The sequence below is a fragment of the Cetorhinus maximus genome, chromosome 6 (genome assembly GCF_964194155.1).
Source record: "Cetorhinus maximus chromosome 6, sCetMax3.hap1.1, whole genome shotgun sequence".
Taxonomy (NCBI): Eukaryota; Metazoa; Chordata; class Chondrichthyes; order Lamniformes; family Cetorhinidae; genus Cetorhinus; species Cetorhinus maximus.
In genome coordinates, this window is record NC_135884.1 from 49,189,199 (window position 1) to 49,208,267 (window position 19,069).

At 42.1% G+C, this 19,069-nt stretch overlaps 1 protein-coding gene and 1 long non-coding RNA gene across 12 annotated transcripts in view; one reads left to right on the forward strand and one right to left on the reverse strand.

The window, feature by feature from the left end:
- foxp1b (forkhead box P1b) overlaps window positions 1-5,689 on the reverse strand; it is a 505,775-nt gene extending 500,086 nt beyond the window's left edge. For 7 of the 11 annotated variants that reach the window (XM_078543714.1, XM_078543712.1, XM_078543711.1 and 4 more), the window contains exon 1: window positions 5,387-5,564. The gene's annotated coding sequence lies outside the window, so the exon portion shown is untranslated. Of the gene's footprint in view, window positions 1-4,513; window positions 4,623-5,386; window positions 5,565-5,590 lie in introns of those variants that run through there. The other 4 variants (XM_078543713.1, XM_078543710.1, XM_078543715.1 and 1 more) reach the window with 3 other exon arrangements.
- Window positions 5,690-5,879: 190 nt separating this feature from the next.
- Window positions 5,880-8,073, forward strand: LOC144681755 (uncharacterized). Its single transcript, XR_013576844.1, has 2 exons — window positions 5,880-6,416; window positions 6,934-8,073. It is a non-coding gene; the product is annotated as an uncharacterized LOC144681755 (long non-coding RNA).
- The last annotated feature ends 10,996 nt before the right edge of the window (window positions 8,074-19,069 follow it).

A 19,069-nucleotide genomic window follows, 5' to 3' on the forward strand; every position in this document is an offset into this window, starting at 1 on the left:
AAGTGCTTTCTTTGTTATACTGATAGCTTTTTTTAAGCCATAAAATTTGACAGAAATAAGCTTTTACCCTACAGTTGGAACAAAGTGAAACAACACTATAATTGAAGGTGGAATTAAATTGTTTTTGGTCTACTTTCAACACAGAATCCTCAGTTTTCAGATCAAGAAGCTTTGTGTTGAATAAACCAAATATGAATTTAAAACATTTGAAGGCTCTCACAATGTGAAATGTGTTTTTTGATCATCTAAAAGAGTAGAATAAATCAATTAAATTAAACTGGTTATAGGTGACTACACATAGTCTATCAAATGGGGAAAACCAAATAAATTAATCTGAATCACTTCCAGAGTTAAAATATACTGTTCTAATGATCCCAAAAATAAGGACACACCTTAACATATGAAAACTATGGTCAGATCTCAGTAAACAACCATTTTACAGAATGAAAGTAATCAAATGGTACTTTAGCTGCAACTGCTCTCATGTAAGCCTATTAGTTGCACAGAATGTGCTGCTGGCATTCAGAAGTCATGCATCATTAACCCTTTCTCTATCAATTCAGTTTGCGTGCAAAAACTGAGAAGTGATTTCTTTTCATATTTGCATCTAAACAACATCCATGTGATATACGAAAAGAAACTTTTAGATGCCAAAGCAAGCGATAAACAATTCACTGTCATTGTGAATGTGCAGGAAATAAACTTAGAAAAATATTTACTCCAGATATTTAAGAAGCAAAAAGAAAACAATGTATACAGGCTTTGTCAACATTTGAAAGGGTTTAAAATCTATTCATAATGTTATTGCTGGTTGACAAAGGCCATTGGCAAACAGTCAAACTGAACTATTATATAAAAAATCCTCTAGAGAATCTGGTATTCTTTTGGGAAGTACAGTATATTGATCTGCAGATAGAAAACCATATATCTACATCTTACTTTATATGTAATTAGGTCTGTCAGCACTCTGCTAATGTACTGTTCCCAAAAATCATTAATTCTCCAATACCTAATGCCAACTTTATTCATTAACAGCCAATTACTTTTTTACTAGGGATTGCATGTCCAGCAATTTTGTGAATTTATGTACAGGTATGAATACTGATTATTTGCCATAAAATGGCAAATAGCTGTTAATGTACATCCCACATGGCAATCTGTACTCAAAATGCATATTTTTCAAATATTAAATATATTGATATTCATTTATTGATATGAATCCATATCAACTGAAATGAAGGATTTTGATTCATAATTAAAAATGAAATATCCTAAATTTCAAACTTCTGATTATCATTCATAAGGATAACCAACCATATGTGAAATAAGACAATAATTATTGCAAATAGCTCATACTTGTCAATGTATTACACTATTTAAAATGTATAATTTGTTTCATTGTAACATATAGTTTAGCATTAATGTAAATTGTCAGGAGGTGCTACTGAATACATTTCTCAAGACAACTACAACTTGCAAAACTTAAAATTTCTAACTGCTCCCTCAATCACAGATCTTCAATTCACACAACTTTATTTAGTTGAGTGAGTGCTCAAACTGCTCATATGGTCCGGTAGGGCCCCAGTCCTTAGTTGGACCACACAGTTGATATTTTCTAATGTCAGTTTATGCTGTGACTCAAACCAACAGCCACAACAGTGCAAATCAATTGACTCAACCACCGCAAAAAGGAAGACTCTGTTACCGATTGACAGATTCAATATGCTCACCAAAGCACAGCATTCTTCTTATTGTCATTCAGTTTTATAAAAATCAAAGAACTTTTTAAAGAACACAGATAAATATTTTTCAAACATCATTACATTCCTCTTAAAGTTGGTGTGTAATTAATTACTCTATTTTGTTTAGCTGGCACTTTTCATTATCTGTCAACTTTTTCCATTACTCTCCAATTCATTCCGTGTTATAATTTAAAGTGCACTAACAGCTACAAATAAAGAGTCTCTGCACAACCTGTTACAATATTACAATATAGCAAACAGACGAGAGATAACTGGATATAATGGCTATAGACGGGAAATTGTGTTGGCTTTTGAAATTGTTTACACTTCATGTGATTACAAATGGTGTCGATGTAAGAACATTGTTCAGTAAATTGTATACACTTAAGCAAATTACAGCCATTATATACTTCCATGGATTTCACTTAAATATATAGACATGAGGTTTATTAAAATTTGCTGTCTCATTGCAATTCCTCAGATGAAAACAGGATTATTTTACATTAAATACCTAAACTTCTATAAAAATTAAGATAATCAACCTCTGCAGGCATCATATTGACACTTACAGATAGACATTTCTTTATCACACTTTACTTGAATTTTAAACTTAACTAGTATCAGTCTCTTTATAACTAGTAGATGAACTCTAGTTGAATGCTGCCCTGTCATTTTAAAAGAAAAAGTTCTGGCAAATTCTTACTATAACTAAAACTTTACCAAGTCTCAATTTGTTTCAATATACTAGCTACTATTAGTGCATGATAAGTCTAGGTATAAGCACTTTAGGTGTGGCAATTTTTTTTTGCAATGCTGTATTTTGTATCAGTGAAGTACTGCTTAAACTTATTCAACCATGCTTTGGCAATAGGTAATAAAATCGCACTTCAACAGCATTATCCAACGAAAATCTACCTTCAGTACTTGGACCATAACCCCTTTCCTTAAAGACACAAACTGAAACCCCTGCAATGCTTGTAATAAATACTTGACTTTGCCACTAAAGTAATATCCTTAAAAACTGTTCAATTCATTGCATATATATTGTATATGCGCCTACACAGGCACGCTTGGACGAGAAACTCCTAATCATTCTTTACGCCCCAACTTGTTACGAATGGACGAGGCAGATGTGATCCCGATGACTCAAATGTGAAGTGGCTCAAGGTTGAATCTTGTCTTAATACAGAAACTTTTAAGACTTTTTTGGGCCAGTGGACGTGATGGGGTTGATGTGAAGCAAGTGACTGCATATCCCCCACGCCCCACATTCTCTTCTTCCTCTTTCTCATTCTGATTTTCCGAGTGTGCGCTTCCATGTGTGCAGAAGTGAGGAGGCAGGCAGAGCGCCTGGGCACACGCTTGAAAGCCTCCCGAGAAGCGGACCCTTGACAACGGCCCAGCACACACTTTGATCTGCAACTGCTGACTTGATCTGGGTTGTCAAGGATCGCTTCTTGCCGGGCTGTTTACTTTAGTGCGATTCTCTCAGACACTGGGTAATCCAAGATGAAGGAGGCTGAATTCCACTTTTGTTTTTTTTTGGGGAGGGGGGGGGGGGGGGGGGAGCCCCCGTACCCCCAAGGAGATGAGAGATGACCAAAAGTAAATAACACGAGGGCGAGGGAGTCGCAATAAGAGAGAGAGAGAGTGGAGTGGTCCCTAGGTCTGAGGGGTGGCCTCGGCTGACCTTGTCATTTCTACAGTTATTTTGCGATGAATTTGTTTTTAATAAAATGCTGTACCTTGTTCCTACCCACGCTGTCCTCTTTAAACTCCGCTGTCAGACACAAAAAACTCATTGTCCGCTCAGCAGCCGCCAAAACTCGGCGAAGTCAAGCGAGCAAACTTCCAGTGAACAGCTAACTGAGTGAGAAGGGACTCGCGCGCCGAGCTGTCGAATAAATATGTGACCAAAAACTAAAAAAAAATCGGAAATTCATACAGATATATATTTATTTATTAAAGATTCGTGTTCAGAATGTGGGGTTTGTTTGATTCTGTGGTAATTACTGGTGCAACCAGAGTGTCTGAGGTGCGCGAGCAGCCACAGTCTGACAGGAAAGTTTTGAGGGAGGAAGATCTGACCAAACACCGGCATTACCATAACAAAAGAGCCTCTGGGCTCCGCGGCTACTTGTACACCCCCAGCTCGCTCCTTTCATCAACAAAAAAAAAAGTTAAACAAACACCAAGTTAACAACAAAGTCATGGAGGCGCCAGATGCAGCTCCCGGGGGGAGGGGGGGGGGGGCTGGCAAAACAATCTGTCTGGCACTCGGGAGGTTCGGGCTCATCAGCTGCTCACCCCCCTCCTCCACCTCCTCCTCCTCCGTCCCCTTGCTGGGTCAGGGGCTTTCAAGCCAACCCCCGCCCCCCTCCTCCCCCCCACCCCGCGTCCCTCAACCCCAAAGTCCCAGAATCGGACACCTCACCTCATCCTCCCCCAAGTCTCAGGGACAGTGAGGAGCGGACTCCAGTTCCCGTCGGGAAAAAGCATCTCCCAGTGAGAGTTGAATGAAGGAGCGGAGGGTGGGGAGGGCGCTGGGCTGGGTTGGGGTGGGTGGTGTGTTGTGTCTGTGTGTGTGGAAAAGGCTGCTACTTGTTTCGGAGGGTGATAGAGGTGGAGACTTGCACTCATCCTCGCTGGCTGAGAGCGTTAGGCCGTGTGATGCACCGAAAATACAACCACCCAGCAAACGGCAATGCTTTCTTCCTCAATCAAACAACAGGACGTTTAAGCCGCCTGCACCTTGGCTGCGAGTTTCTTACTTTCAGTATTGGAGCTTCCAGCGGCCAAAACTGGAGAAAGTGGCGATGAAGTGTATTCGGGTCGCACTCGAAAGCTGGAGGTGATACATTGCACTAACTTCATACCCTCCTCCCCACCCCCCATCCCTGGCACAAAAAAAACTCAATTCAATGCAGCACGGACCGGTCAAACTATGACTAAATAATAATGCGGAAATGTTAAGACCCCTCAATTACCCCCGTAATTTCGATGACCTTCCTAGGTAATTCGATGCTATCACGCCCCTCTGATACCCAAGCAAACTCGCATGGATGTTTCTGAAAGTACGGGATGGCGAAAGAGTGACAAGTTTCAGGAGTTCCCCTTTCCCGTGGGGTTCCCACTGTGCGCCTGTTTCCCCCCTACAGGAATGGTGTGATCCCAGAGGAGAGATCCCTCGATCTCTAAGCCTGTCAAGTCTCCGCCGACCTGTCGATTTATTCCTCCGTGAAGGTAGAGGAATCAGGCGCAACTCAACTCCTTCAAACTGACCACACTGGTTAATAACCTTTCGCTAAACAAGCCGGGGACTCCCATACCTCAACTCACACACAAACGGCCGTCCCCCCCCACCCCACTCCCATCGCCCCCCCCCCCCCCGCCCAACAACCTCTTGCACCACCCTCCCACCCCCCAGCCAGTAATTGTGTGTGTGTGTTGCCAGTGAAAATTGCTTATCTCCGAATCGAAACCCACTTTGACAAACAACAACAACAACAACAGTTTTTTGGTAAAACACCCCAAACTGCACGTGGGGCTTTGCAGGAAATCAGAGTCAAGCCAAGCTGAAAGAGTTAACCTAAAAGCGAGCAACGGGAAGGGAGAGGAGAGAAAAGAATCAAATTCAAACTTACCAGTTGGTACTGCTTTTAGGTTGTTGGGCAACCAGGAGATAATTTGACCCTGCAACACACATGCGATTGTGTACGAGAAAGCATGCAACAAGCACACAATAAATAACAATATATTACTCCGCTCTGGCACTACGTTGTGAAGCAGCCGCTTTCCAAAGACACAAAAATCCCTCTAGTACAACTAGGAAGCCGGATCAAACTCACACTTGATCAGATCCTTTGCTATCCTCCCGCTGCGCTTTCCCCTTCACTTTTCATTATTCACAATTCTAGCGAACTTAATGAGCTTTTTTGGAGTGGTTGGTTGGTTGGTCGGGGGGGGGGGGGGGGGTGGTAGTGTGGGGGGAGATACAAATCGCGGAGTTGGATGTTGTTATTTTTTGCTGCAAACTGCCCCCTGACGTCATATCCACCTGCTGTGTAAACAACATGTATCAGAGCTTTCAGAGGGGGGAAAAGCTGCTACTTTAGGATCCGAGCTGGGAGCAATAGGTGGCCGCAGCAAGTTTGATGTTAACACCAAATAAAGCAAACCCCAACCCCGCGGTCTCGTTCGGGCTCTGAAGGAGCTCGACCCAGTGAAAGTGATTGTGAAAATATTGAAAGTCTGTGTGTGTGGGTTTTATCTCTCTCCCTCTCTCTCTCTCTCTATATATATATATATATAAAACAGACAGCTGGGCCAAGCAGCTAAGCGACTCCGAGAGGCGCTCCGCTCTGCTCGGCTCCCCTCGGCTCGGCTCGCTCGGTGCTCTCTGGCCAATGAAGGCAGCTGGGTTCGGGAGGTGAAAGTTCAGCAAGAGGACAACCCTGTCAGGAAGTAGAAAGTGTCAATCCACAGAGTGCCAAACCTACTCTGATCTACTTCACTGACCATTTAACAAAAAAAAAGGACAATCTGCGAAGTGCCGATCCACTCGTGACATATTTCTCTGTTTCTCATTCAGTAACTGCGGCTAGAAGTCCCAGGTTCATTTATTATTTTACAAAGAAAGGGAAGAAATATCAAAAGAAAGTTATGTTGGAAGGGGTAAGGTGTGGAGGTTAAAGTTTGTAACTTGTAATGTATGTCACCCTGCTTATTAATGGTTTGTTGTGCGCATCTAGTTGTAATATTTCAGTTTTTGGGGGAATGGAGAGGATCTCCCTTGAAATGATTGTCGGGGTGTGATCAGCTCTGAACTCCACCATAGCGGTCCTCAAACCTTTAGTCTCCTTTTAAGAGCCATCTTCTGATACATTGTGACTCTGCGGATTACTGGAATTGATATATAACTCTTTCTGAAACAATCGAGCACAGGAAACTGTGACAGATTTTTTTTCCTTGATAGCCTTATAATAAAAACATTAATTACGAACCCGATGGGGCGATTTTTCTTTTCTTGAAAAATGCTTGCGAATCGGTTCAGTAGTCCAATTAACACTTCTAGAACGTAACATTAATCTGCAATTTAACTGAAATCTTTCCGAAACCTTGCGCGTCCTTGATCAAGGACTGAAATGCAGAGATATAAATTTATTTATAAATGACGCTTAATTTATTACAGGGGCCATCAGTGACCGTGCTGAAGAGTGGCGGATTTCTCTCAAGTCTCCGTTCTCCTGAGAGATGGATTTGTGCAAATGGAGAGCCTGGAACGCCATCCCCTGGTTAAAACAGCATCGGAAAACGCCAAGGAGAAAATAATACGCATACAATGGCAGCATTATTTGAGCGCGATCCGATGCAGAATTAAATGGTACAAAGTTAGGAATATTATAAATATATCATGCCTGAAGGCGTCATGATTGAAATAATTGAACAGAACAAAAATCAGATATCTGAGTCTGAATCAAATTACATCATTGCCACATTCAGGTTTGATTCCAAATACACAAGAAACGCTTTCATTAATATTATTAGTTTAGATACATTTAGAGAATGGACTACAGCCGGTTTAAGCCAATCCAGATGTGTTTATAAGAAGAGCCTTAGCATCAAATACCTGCACAACGGTTAAAACTTTGAGTCATGGAACTTGCAGCAAACCCCGCAGTTCTTTCCAGCTGTGTAAATACTAGCCCATTGTACACAAAATAAACTGAAACCGCATCTTGCCAACAAGGTGGAAACCGAAAATCGTTGGGATACTTTCCTACCCTAACGAATAGCTTCAGCAGAAAGTAACCTAGTTGGTCTTAATTGCCTGCAGTTTCCTGAATCCTTCTGGAGCAAATGTCTAATGCCGTTTCTGACTGCGCGATCTTGTCCCTAAACGCAAGGAATGTGCCGGCAGTTCTATCCGAATACCATCAAATTGTGAAGATCTGCGTAAATTTCGCAGAACTGCGTGGACATTTCGCGAGTTCTAAATTCAGACCGTTGGACTTAACCTGGCTCCTGATGTTGTGAAATGCAAAGCAGAATCACGGAGTAGTTTACAAACAACGAGATTACAATAAACAAATCTGGGATGTAATCTAAACGTTGAACTTTATTGCAAAGTTGATCCAACTACGATTTCTGAATACTTCATGTGCGTTGCGTCCCAAAATCTTTTCTAAAAAAAGCAAATTCCTGATTAAAATAGCCACATATTCAACTCATTTCATCGTTACGCAATTAGGTTTTTCTTCAATGCTGTCCAGTTACCACCGAATTATGTCCTTAAGTGATAGCGTTCAATTCGAAATAAAAATGAAAATGATACCAGTTTAGTGTATTTTGTTTTACAGCATTCAGATAAACTTTAACCATCTGATAGGTGAATTTGCACATTATATCATATTACACGGAAGATTTTTTCCTCCTGAAATAACTTCATTTTTATTTCAAATCTTAAATCCCAGTGAAAACTTTACAAATGGGATAAATGTTTCATTCCAATCGTTATGGTCTCCGTGGTACTTAAGGTTGCAAAGTAATTGAATTTTGTTTCAGCCGCGAATGTTGTGAAGATTTTATGAAAAGATTAATTCATTTACTAAGCATGGTGTCCATTCACTGTCTGCCACATCTGTAGTATTCTGCAGATGTTAACCTCACTATATGCATTTCGGAGAGTTAAAATCATTCAGAATAATCTTGTGCAGTCCTGGGTCTGTTAATGCTTGTAGCATTCTTTAAAATTATTATTAAGAACACCACACTCAAATTGTGCATCAGAAGGTGCATTTTAACGTTTCTGAAGAAGCACCGACAATGTGTAAATTAGCGTTAAATTATTGGGGGATTCATCTGTACGGAGGTCCCACTGTATAGCTCCTCAGCTGTACAGTCACTCACCTGTATCGATACTCACGCTCGGATTTGTGAATATTGGCTTCTGTGGACTACCCCCATGACTGGCGTCCAGATATAAAGTGCTTTATATGTATAAGCTCCAAGTAATGTCGTCCCTCATTTATATAGGCTGTTAGTTACACGGGTATTTACCTGTATAGTTACTCATCAGTATGGGTTTTCATATGTGTAGTCAGTTGGCGGTATAGGCTCTCAGCTATATTGTCACCGATATATCGGTTCTCAACCCTGCACTTACCACACATTAAATTCATGCTACAAGAAGGGTGGTTTTGCACTGGGGATAGATTGACTTTAAAAAAACGCTGTTCAACTGACAGACGTGATTTTGTTGTTCTCAGGTCGATACCAACACACGTTGAAAACATGTCGAAGCTGTGATCATACATGCAAATCAAGAGAGAGGGCGGATTGGATGGAGAATAAAGTTCAATGCTGGACTTCCACCTAACTCACTCGTCCTCATTCTTTTTCCCTTCCTTCAATCACTTTGTTTAACATTTTTCTAGATCGTTTTTATAAAGCTCATTTTGATTTTAATTATTTTCTGTTTTTACCCCTTAACAATTTACACTTTGAAGCCTACTGTGGTCTCGCCCATTCCAATGTCTATTGGTTCTGCATCAGCCAGATTGTTTGTTTCTTGTATTTCTTATCATTGGATAACAGTTCACACATCACACACCAGCTATCCCTGCTGTTCTGGCCAACTGGGCATGCTCAGGATTTTTCTTATATGTTTATAGAGAAGATGCGATTGGGGCTAAGGCACCCATCTACCCATAACATGTTTCACATAGTCTTGCATCCAGCTAGGAGGACAAGAGGAGACAATGACTGATGGGCTACTTACAGGTTAGGCGTGAAAGTTGGGATCTGTGGATGCTGGTGAATTTGCAGTACACAGTGTGTTTTTCTTTATATTTCCTTGTATACACAGGATTGCAGCCACACAATATAAATTAATGTGGCTCCGTACTTGATGTTCACATTTGTCCATGTAGAGGAAAATGTCCCTCAGGATTTTGAATCACGTTACAGCCTTTGTTTCAAGCTTTCTTCTTATATTCTTTCAGTTTCCCCTCACTCTTATTCCAGGTCCCTTCCATTACTTCTCACCTGTTTGGCAGAGGTAAACTGATGATAAATAAACAAAATATAAACCCTTTCCCCAGTATAAAACATGTCTGATTGACTGAAAAGAAACTCATAAATGTGAAGAAACATGTTCAACTTTAGGCATCCAATGTTCAGATCAGTGAAATCGAGAGATAATTTCACAGAACCTGGGACATATGACTGGTAATATCATCGCCGAATTTCAGGAAAAAATCTCCTCACTCACAAATGTATAATCAGCAGAAGGATTTGGAGACTAAAATTAATTCTAAATTCTGACATAACTAAATGAAATAGTGGAAATACACAACTTGTTAATGATCTAATGTTAATCTTATCTCTTTTCAGAAGCTGATGGACTTGATGCGTATTTCTATTTTAAAAAATATTTTTATCCTTTTCAAAAGTTGAAATACTTTTACTTTTGTGTTTCCTTTTCTCTGGATTCCATTATACGTTTCTTGTTTATATTTTATTTTTCCAATTTCTTTTGTGTTATTAATTTTGTCCTCAATAGCTTCTCTGTTACATCTTTAATTTGTTCTTTTAATCTATTGCTGTATCATCACTCATCGAACTTTACAGCCTGAAGCCTTCTATACAATTTTGCAGCAATGAATAAGTTCCTATTGATCATACAGCCAACCCAAAACAAAACAGTACATGCAAATCTATCTCATCTTTCTACCTACAAAGAGAATAAAGTGCTTGCGGTGGAGCTATTGTGTTTTTTTTTCCAATTGCCCATATTGCTCAGCAGGACACATAGAGACTTCAGTTGGGCCCTGTTGATAGGTGTAATAAATGCAATAAGCTATTCCTATGGCCCTGGTGCCTAACTACAGAGGTAATTTTATATATTTTTCACTGAACCAAACTGTATGATGTCTAAGCACACAAATGGTGGATAAATGAAAGTGCAAGGAGATTGATTTTTAAGGTAAAGGAGTCCAAAGATTTAGTTTTTACAGATCAGTCGCATTCCCTAACTGGATGTTGCTCAACATATTTTCTTATGTCTAGGCTATTTGTGACAAGTAAAACAAATAGATAATTGAATGTCCGTAGGCTAATTAAACAACATTTGCATCCATTTTTTGAAGCTAGGACACAGTAGAAAACTAAAGCAAGATTCAGAAAAATTATGGAAGATGGTTATGCGATTAATTTTTGCGGAAGAATGGAGGAAATAGGAACCTATTGATCCCATTCTAATTCTATAATCAGAATTGAAATTAAGTTTCCCTTTTCCAATATGCAAAAACAGGCAATTTGTCTAACAATAGCCAGTTATCAATTATTTTGCATTATGGTATGAAAATAGGATTTTGCATTGTTTTTGTAAATCTTAAATGTGTACAATTCACTTTCTACTATTTAACACAAAGAGTTATATTAGATAGAATCATTGATAAGGAAATTATGGTCCTCATCACCATAAGGGAGAAATACTTTGACACCCTTCACTATATTCTATAAACAGGTACAAGCCTCCAAGTGGATGACTAAAATTTGGGTCCTACTCTCTCACAACAAGCAATGTGATTCTAGTGTTTAATGCTATATAGGGGTGCTTAGATGTGCAGGTCCAATAACATCAAAATAAGGAAGATAAATAATTTGGACTACTTATAGCTGAGTCTTTCTAAGCGTTTTAAACTGGCTTTGTTCAAAGAGAGTTTTCTATGGTATTGTCACCAGTGATTGTAGATGATTATACCATTAATTTCCCCGCTAAAACCAGTGACTTATCTTTAGGCGGTACAACAATATAATTGTCCTTATGATTGGGAAGTTGGCACTGGTTCTACTATCTCATTAACTTCTCTTATTGTCACCCTTAAGGCATTAAGGTTTAATTCTATGATACTAGAGGTGGAATGAAGCCATTTTTTGGCTTCAAAGCTCAGAATCTGTACAATATAACTAAGATTTGGCAGCAATGATAGTGTTGGGGAATCAGGCAATGTTGTTGACTTCAATCATACTGGATGGAACAATGCTCTGAAGCTAACATTTTAGCTTCAAACTAAATGGATCAATCACGGCTTTGGTAGTTATTATAGCTTGAATTCTAATCTAAAATTATGAATTCTTCAAGTTCATAATCAAATTAATATGACACTTCATTATATTTCCTGAAAACCAGGTTGCTAAATTTCATGAAGTATAAAAGTACCCTGAAAATTAGTACTCAAATATGGTAAATGAAGCAAAATTAAGGATCCCTTACAGTTTGAATTACAGTCTTATTAAAATATAGTGTCTAAATGTACCATCCACCAAATTAATCTTAACGATGTTCAGACATAAACCAAATAGAAAATATCGGAATACTAATGAAGTACTCTGCATCCTCTGAGTCCTACAGAGGTTAGTATATTCTGATGTGTACCAGCTATGCATTTTATTCAGATTTTTTTAATGTTAACCTTTACCTTCAAATGCATTGCATTAAAACAGCTAAGCAAATTAGGACATCTGATGGGAAAATCATTTTGCATAGTAACAGATCCAGAAAATAAAGTTTATTTCTGGCTTGAACACAACCCCTAAATACGCTACTCTTCTGCTAAATATGCACTGGTAGTTTCACATTACTGAACCTAAACTGAATCAGGGATGAAATAAGATCACAAGTAAAAATTACAAATTCTTCAGACAAATATCCTACTGCAATCAAGAACCTTATCTTGTTATTTGTGAGCATTGTGCTGCCCAATCTGGAGACTCTATTGAAATATTGCATAACAATTGTCTCGCTATTATCTATTTGGCTCTTTAGTCCATTTAAAAATGTGAGGAAGTGTATTATTTATTGATAGTTTATGGATATCAAAATATAGTCATCTCTGTATCATTCTGTTTATGTTGGTCTTCAGCTATCAAATGGTTTTGGGTTATTTAGTGGGGTTGCAGCATTTTCAAACTGAGTTCACCAGACACAATATTTTAAAAAAGATTTGCATGAATTCTGTGGAGATTATTGGCAGTATATCTAAATACACAGGGTGGAAAAAAGTTGGCCTGCTAACCATTGAACAGTAAATATCCTTCCCTTCCATGACAAGCCAAGGAAAACAATAAAACACTGCATTGTTTCAGTTACTGCACCCCTCCCATAATCAGAACACTTTAGAGTGCAGTACTCACGAGTGACAAGACGCCTGGAAGTGAGATATGTTGATTATTCTATTACAGCACAGCTCCCAGTGGATCGTTTCACTGTCTCACAGCCCCCAGTTGTACCACATACATTATAGGATTGATTCCAGTCTGAAACTGGAATTTCACTATTCCATGTGGAATACAGCAGTTTTTAATCATAAAGAAATTACTAATCATAGCTACAGTGATTTTAAAGTGTATATATAGCTCTTATATTGTTGTTCAAGTTTGATAAAGAGGACAATTGTTATTTTATTATCAAACCATTTCTAAATGAATGTCTCCAAAAGAGTTTTGTTACAGAATACATGAAACAAATATTGAGTACAACTAAGGGAACTAGCTTGCCTTATAGCTCTGAAACTGTGATCAAGATTATTTTGAATTGAACATAAGATTAATTTTCTAGAAGTTATTTCAAGATATGATCATAATAACCAGTTTTGTAAAAATTATATTTACAATATGGTTCATTGGAAATGTATCAGGTTTTCATATATGTTTCTAGTGTATAAAGGCTGTACAGTACATGGACCAATGTAAATTCCATTTCTTTTCAATAGTGAGTGCGGTTGAGGCAAATTTGTCGGGGGTGGGGGAGGGGGGTGGCAAAAGCTGCCCTGCGGCTGAAGGTAGCACAAAGGCATGTGTGGGGTGAGGCTGGGGGGGTGGTGGAGGGGGGTGGTGGGGGGGTGGGGGGTAGGGGGGGGGGGGGGGGGGGGGTGGGTAGTGCGGTGCTGTTGAGCAATGAAAGTGGCCATGCATTAGGAACACCTTGTATAAAGCGACCATTCCTCTATTCCTCTGCAGCTGAGACGGTTCAGGATCACCCACATTGATATGATTGGAGTTGGGCCTCTAGCTTAACTGCCCACTCAAGCAATGTAGAGGCATCAAAGTGCCACCAAGTGCTCCAGAACTTTTCACCCCTCGGGCACAGACTGCAAACTAATGAGCGCTTTAGTGGGCTTATTTTGACGTGCCAGGTGATGTGTGTCAGGCAGACCAAATCCACAAGGAGAACTTGGTCACGCTATCACAACAGTTTTGCAATTTGTACTTATTATGAAAAGATGTGTGCATCGAATTCAGAAGTAATGCATCCACCAGGCCTTTAGAGATTCTTTTAAAAATTAAATCAAAATATTTATTAACAAAATAAAAGATTTCAAGCACAAACATGCTACAATTACTTACTACCAGAACAAATCCTAAAATTCCTAATTGGCCTGTCTCCCAGTTACATACTAAACAGTCCAAAATACATTTTAGACTTAAAACAAACCCAGCAAGTTAACACAGTACCGACTTGACAGTGGAATTCCAAATGGTTTTTATGCAACTTCAGTTACTTTACATAGCAAACTTATGCATAAATAGCTGGAGGCCTCTTGAAGGCTGTTTCACACACTCCTGTCAGATCTTACAAGGCCTTTCTTACATAGCCTTTCATTCTTCTTTATATATGTTTCCCTCGCTTTAATACGTAAATTCTATTGTTCCAAATGTCTTTGAAACTGTATCTTCCTCGTAATATAAAAACTTCCATGTTGCCAATATTGTCAGTAACCTTTGGGAAAAATAAACACACGCATTAGCCTTGCTTATCTGCCTAGTTGTAAATGGACTAAGATCCCCTTGAAATCCAAACAATCCCTTCATTTATGTAAAAATGCTAATTCTCTTCACACCTTACATGCTAAGCCATCATCCATTTTTACTCATTAGCATGTCAAACACATTTCTACACCTAGTTTCTTTTGATGATTTCACGCTTGCAGTCTACTTGACTCCAAATATAATTAAATCACACAAACAACCTATACTTACCCCCATCAACCTACTTTGCAATAAACCAGAAAAATATAATGAAAATTATTATACTTTCATCACAGACTGCAGAACAGTTGGACGACTGGGTATGTTGTACAATCTCCTTGCTAAAGCTGGTCATTGAGCAGTCACTGGTGGAGGTGCTCACAGCCCCTTGCAATTTCATCATCCCTGTTTGGACCATGGGGATGTGGAGGGCATCCATGGCCAATGGCCATGAAAGTGACCGTGGGGCTCAATTTCTATGCTAGTGGCTCCTTTCAAGGATATCACAAGCCTCCAGCCACAAATGAATCCATGAGGTCACAGATGGCATCTTTGTGAGGGCACACAACTTTGTGCATTTCGCCCAGGACCAGAAGAGCCAGGATTTAAGAGTGATTGGATTTGCCCAGATCTCCCCATGGTTCAAACTAACAGTGCAGCCTTGCAGTGTGGGTTAGGAGAATGCCTGCACTTGAGCTGAGAGCACAGCATGCATTCCAATTGGCAAAGCTGCCGCCAATCGGTCAGGTGGAGTGGGGCGGAGGAAGGTGGGGTTTCAGGCAGCCATGCAGCGTGCTAATTTCTGGCCATCCAAGCGGTGGCCAGCACTCTCCGGGATGCATAAAGGGGCCTTCAGTCTTAAACAAGAGAGGTTCTTAGTGCATCCATGCTAACCCACGCATCTCTCTCTTTCATCCTCCAGGAGGAATACATTAGAATTGTGGAGCCTGGTGAACTAGCTGAATGCCTCGTGGTGTACAGAGAGTGAAGACAACGGAGAAGAGAGCGACTGAGGCTCCTGGCTGAGCAGAGGGAGGAGCAGCACCCCCTGGAAGAAGGGGCAGCTGGGGCTCCTGCACACGTCGCGGAAGGGCCACAGTGAACCGTTGCTGGTCGGAGCCTAGCTAGACCCAGGATCTATAGATGCCACCTTTCATTCCTGCAGATGACCGAGAATCAGTGTCGCTGAAGACTGCGCATGTCTAGGGAACTGGCCAATCACATCTGCCCACTACTGCAGGATTTGGCACCTTGGGGACATGGAGGGCATCCATGGCCAATGGTCATGAAAGTGACCATGGGGCTCAATTTCTATGCTAGTGGCTTCTTTCAGGGCACCACAGGTGACCTCTGTGGGATATCACAAGCCTCCACCCACAAATGAATCCATGAGGTCACAGAAGACACCTTCGTGAGGGCACACAACTTTGTGCATTTTGCCCAAGACCAAAAGAGCCAGGATTTAAGAGTGATTGGATTTGCCCAGATCTTAGGTTTCCCACATGTGCCATTGACTGTGCTCGCATGGTGATCAGATCTTCATCGCAACACCCAGTCAAGTATGTCAACTGCAAGGGCTTCCATTTGCTGAATGTTCAGCTGGTGTGCCACCACCACAAACACATCCTGCAGGTCTGCACATGGTTTCCAGGGAATGTGCACGACTCCTACATTCTCAGTCGGTTACAGAGGTCCACAGGGTCCACAGAGGCTGCAGGGATGGCTCCTTAGAGACAAGGGCTGCCTTCAGAGGACATGGCTGATGACACCTGTGTTGGGGCCTCAGACTGCAGCAGAGCGAAGATATAACGATGCTCATGCTGCAACTCACAACTTGGTGCAGCAAATCAATGGAATGCTGAAAATGAGGCTCCAGTGCCTGGACCAGTCTGGTAGAGACCTGCAATATAGCCCACAGAGGGTGTCATGCACTGTCATTGCCTGCTGCGATCTTTACAACCTGGCATTGCAATGGGGAGAGGAGCTGGCTGAGGAGGAGATGCAGAAGCTGGAGGTCTCCCCTGATGAGGAAGACGTCGACAGTGATCAAGGTGAGGAGGTCCTCGAAGGTGACAATGATGGCGATGAGGCCCTCGCACAGGCCAGATGAGGTAGGCATGCACGGGAGGCCTTCATGGCTGCTAGAATTGTGGAGGATGATGATGATGTACAGTGAGGAGACACCATAGATCCTCACATTGCATCTCTGAACGTTTGACTCCAGTCTGGCTTTTGGCAGTGCACATACCCTCTGTGATAATGCTCCTGTCATGGAGATGCAGTGGAGGCTCTAATAGTCACTCGATTGCAGGAAGATGATGACGACATGCAGTGAGGACACACCACAGATCTTCACACAGCCTCTGAGAATTTCTGACTCTTGCCTGAGGGCAGCTCACTTGTGCTCTGTGATCAGGGTCATAACATGGAGACACAGCCGTGAAACTTTAAATGCACCTGATCCTTTCCCAGCCTTCAGCACCTGACCCCTTCAGGAGCACAGAGGCACTGGTAACAGATGCTAAAGAGATGGAGGCCAGCCCTACCTTAAAGGTGCTGAGAGCACACAGAGAGAATGATGGAACTCTGTGATGCCTGCCATGACATTCTGGCAGCAATGACAAGCACCATCGAGGTGCAGCATCACTAATGTGTCCAGTGAGTGTGAAGCCAGACCATCAGTTTGGTCTGAAAGCTGTAAAGAGCACAGGGAAGAGGCCCTGGACTGAGACACCTGCCTTTATCTTGTGCAGAAAGGTTTCACATCTGAGTGACACGAACACTGCTCATCAGGACAAGGAGCCATGGGAAAGGAGTTTATTGACAGTAGTGAACATTATGTACAAGTAATTAACACCCATGCCCAGGCTGTACAATCACAATTTCTTAACCTTCCTAACCCAGTCGCTATGCCTTGGTGCTCCCCGAATATCCATACTGGAGGTGGGAGCAGCCTGCTGACTGCAGGAGGCCAGAAATTTGCTGAGTCCAAGTCAGATGATGAGCCTCTGGGCTCTGTCACATCACGGTTGCTGGAGTTGCAAAGGCAAGCTCGGGAACATCAGGAAACACTGTCTGCTGCACCCCTCAGATTGCAAGGAATGATGGGGGAGACCGTCCACCTTCAGGCTGAGGTCATAGTGCCGGCATGCCAATGCACCAAGGTCAGTCTGTGATGACTTTGGAGGGCGTCCTCTGGAAGGCTGAGACATAGAGGGCCCCAGTCTGCTTTTGGTGTCCTACTGTGTGACAGTGGCACCCTCCTCAGCCTGTGGAACTGGAGTTGCTGAGGTCACAAGAAGAGGGGATTCGGATGGGCTGGACACTCCTAGAGTCACCTGGGTGGATGGCCCCAGCAGGGGTACACTTGCTGATCCTCCTTATGGTGCTCAAGGTCCCCAGGCTGAGTCCTTGAGGAGAAGGGGTAATTGGGGTGAGATTGAACTGCCCTGCACCTCTCTGGCATACACACTATTGGAGGCCCACTATGGCGTCAGCGATAGATTTGAGCCTGTGCAGCAGTGCAGGAGCGATATCCTGGATCAAGGTCTCCATGGCAGTTGCCATCCTACCAGTGTTGACCTCGGTGCATTAGCATGCTGGGGTTATCACCTCAGCCTGAAGGCAGACGGACTCCTCCATCATGCCTGCAATCTGAGGAGTGCAGCAGACATCCCTTCCTGATGTTCCCGAGCTTGCCTTTGCAGCTCCAGCAACTGTGACATGACCGAATCCAGAGGCTCGCCATCTGACTCGGACTCAGCAAATTCCTGACTTCCATGTCCTCGGAGTGTCGGAAACCTGGGAAGTCCCTGCCTCTGCCTGCTGTGGATCAGACAGTGTGATCTCACCAGATTGTGACCCTGAGGCTACTATAAAGCTAGGTCCCAACGAGGTGTGAGTCTCTGCGCTGGTGGAGGGTGTGGGTGAGCGCTATGATGGGACTTCAGGGAGGGTGCCTCCAGATTCCTCTTCAGAGGTTTCTTTGGGACTTGATTGGAGGCCTTGGCACCTGGACACTCTTGGCAGTTTCCCAGATGTGCTTGTGAAAGCAAGGAGAGATCATTAGTGCATGGCAGTGGCCTGTGAAACAGGACAGATCACTCACAGCAAGGTTGTCTGATGGATGTTGCATTGCTGGATCCTCACTTGGTAGAGCAGCACCGACCTCACAGTCAGGAATGGTCCAGATCCTCGCCGGCCAGCTGGATAGCTCTATTTTCAAAGTCCGTGAGGACCTTGATTTCAGGCATTGCTCCGCTGGTCTGTGACTTCTCCCTGTTGTTGTGTGCCAGCCTGTCCTGCATGAATAGAGATGGGGAGATAAGCAAGATGCCTGCCAGGCCAGATGACAAGTATGCCTGGTATTTGTGGGTTGTGAGTGGTCCCATGGACGGGATGAGGAAAATGAAGTTGTGTGTGAGAGACTGAATGGTGATATCCCTTGAACTGGCAGTGAGTGAGGGCCCTGTGGATGTGTGATGGGTTTGTGAGTGTGTGAGCTGAGAGTGATG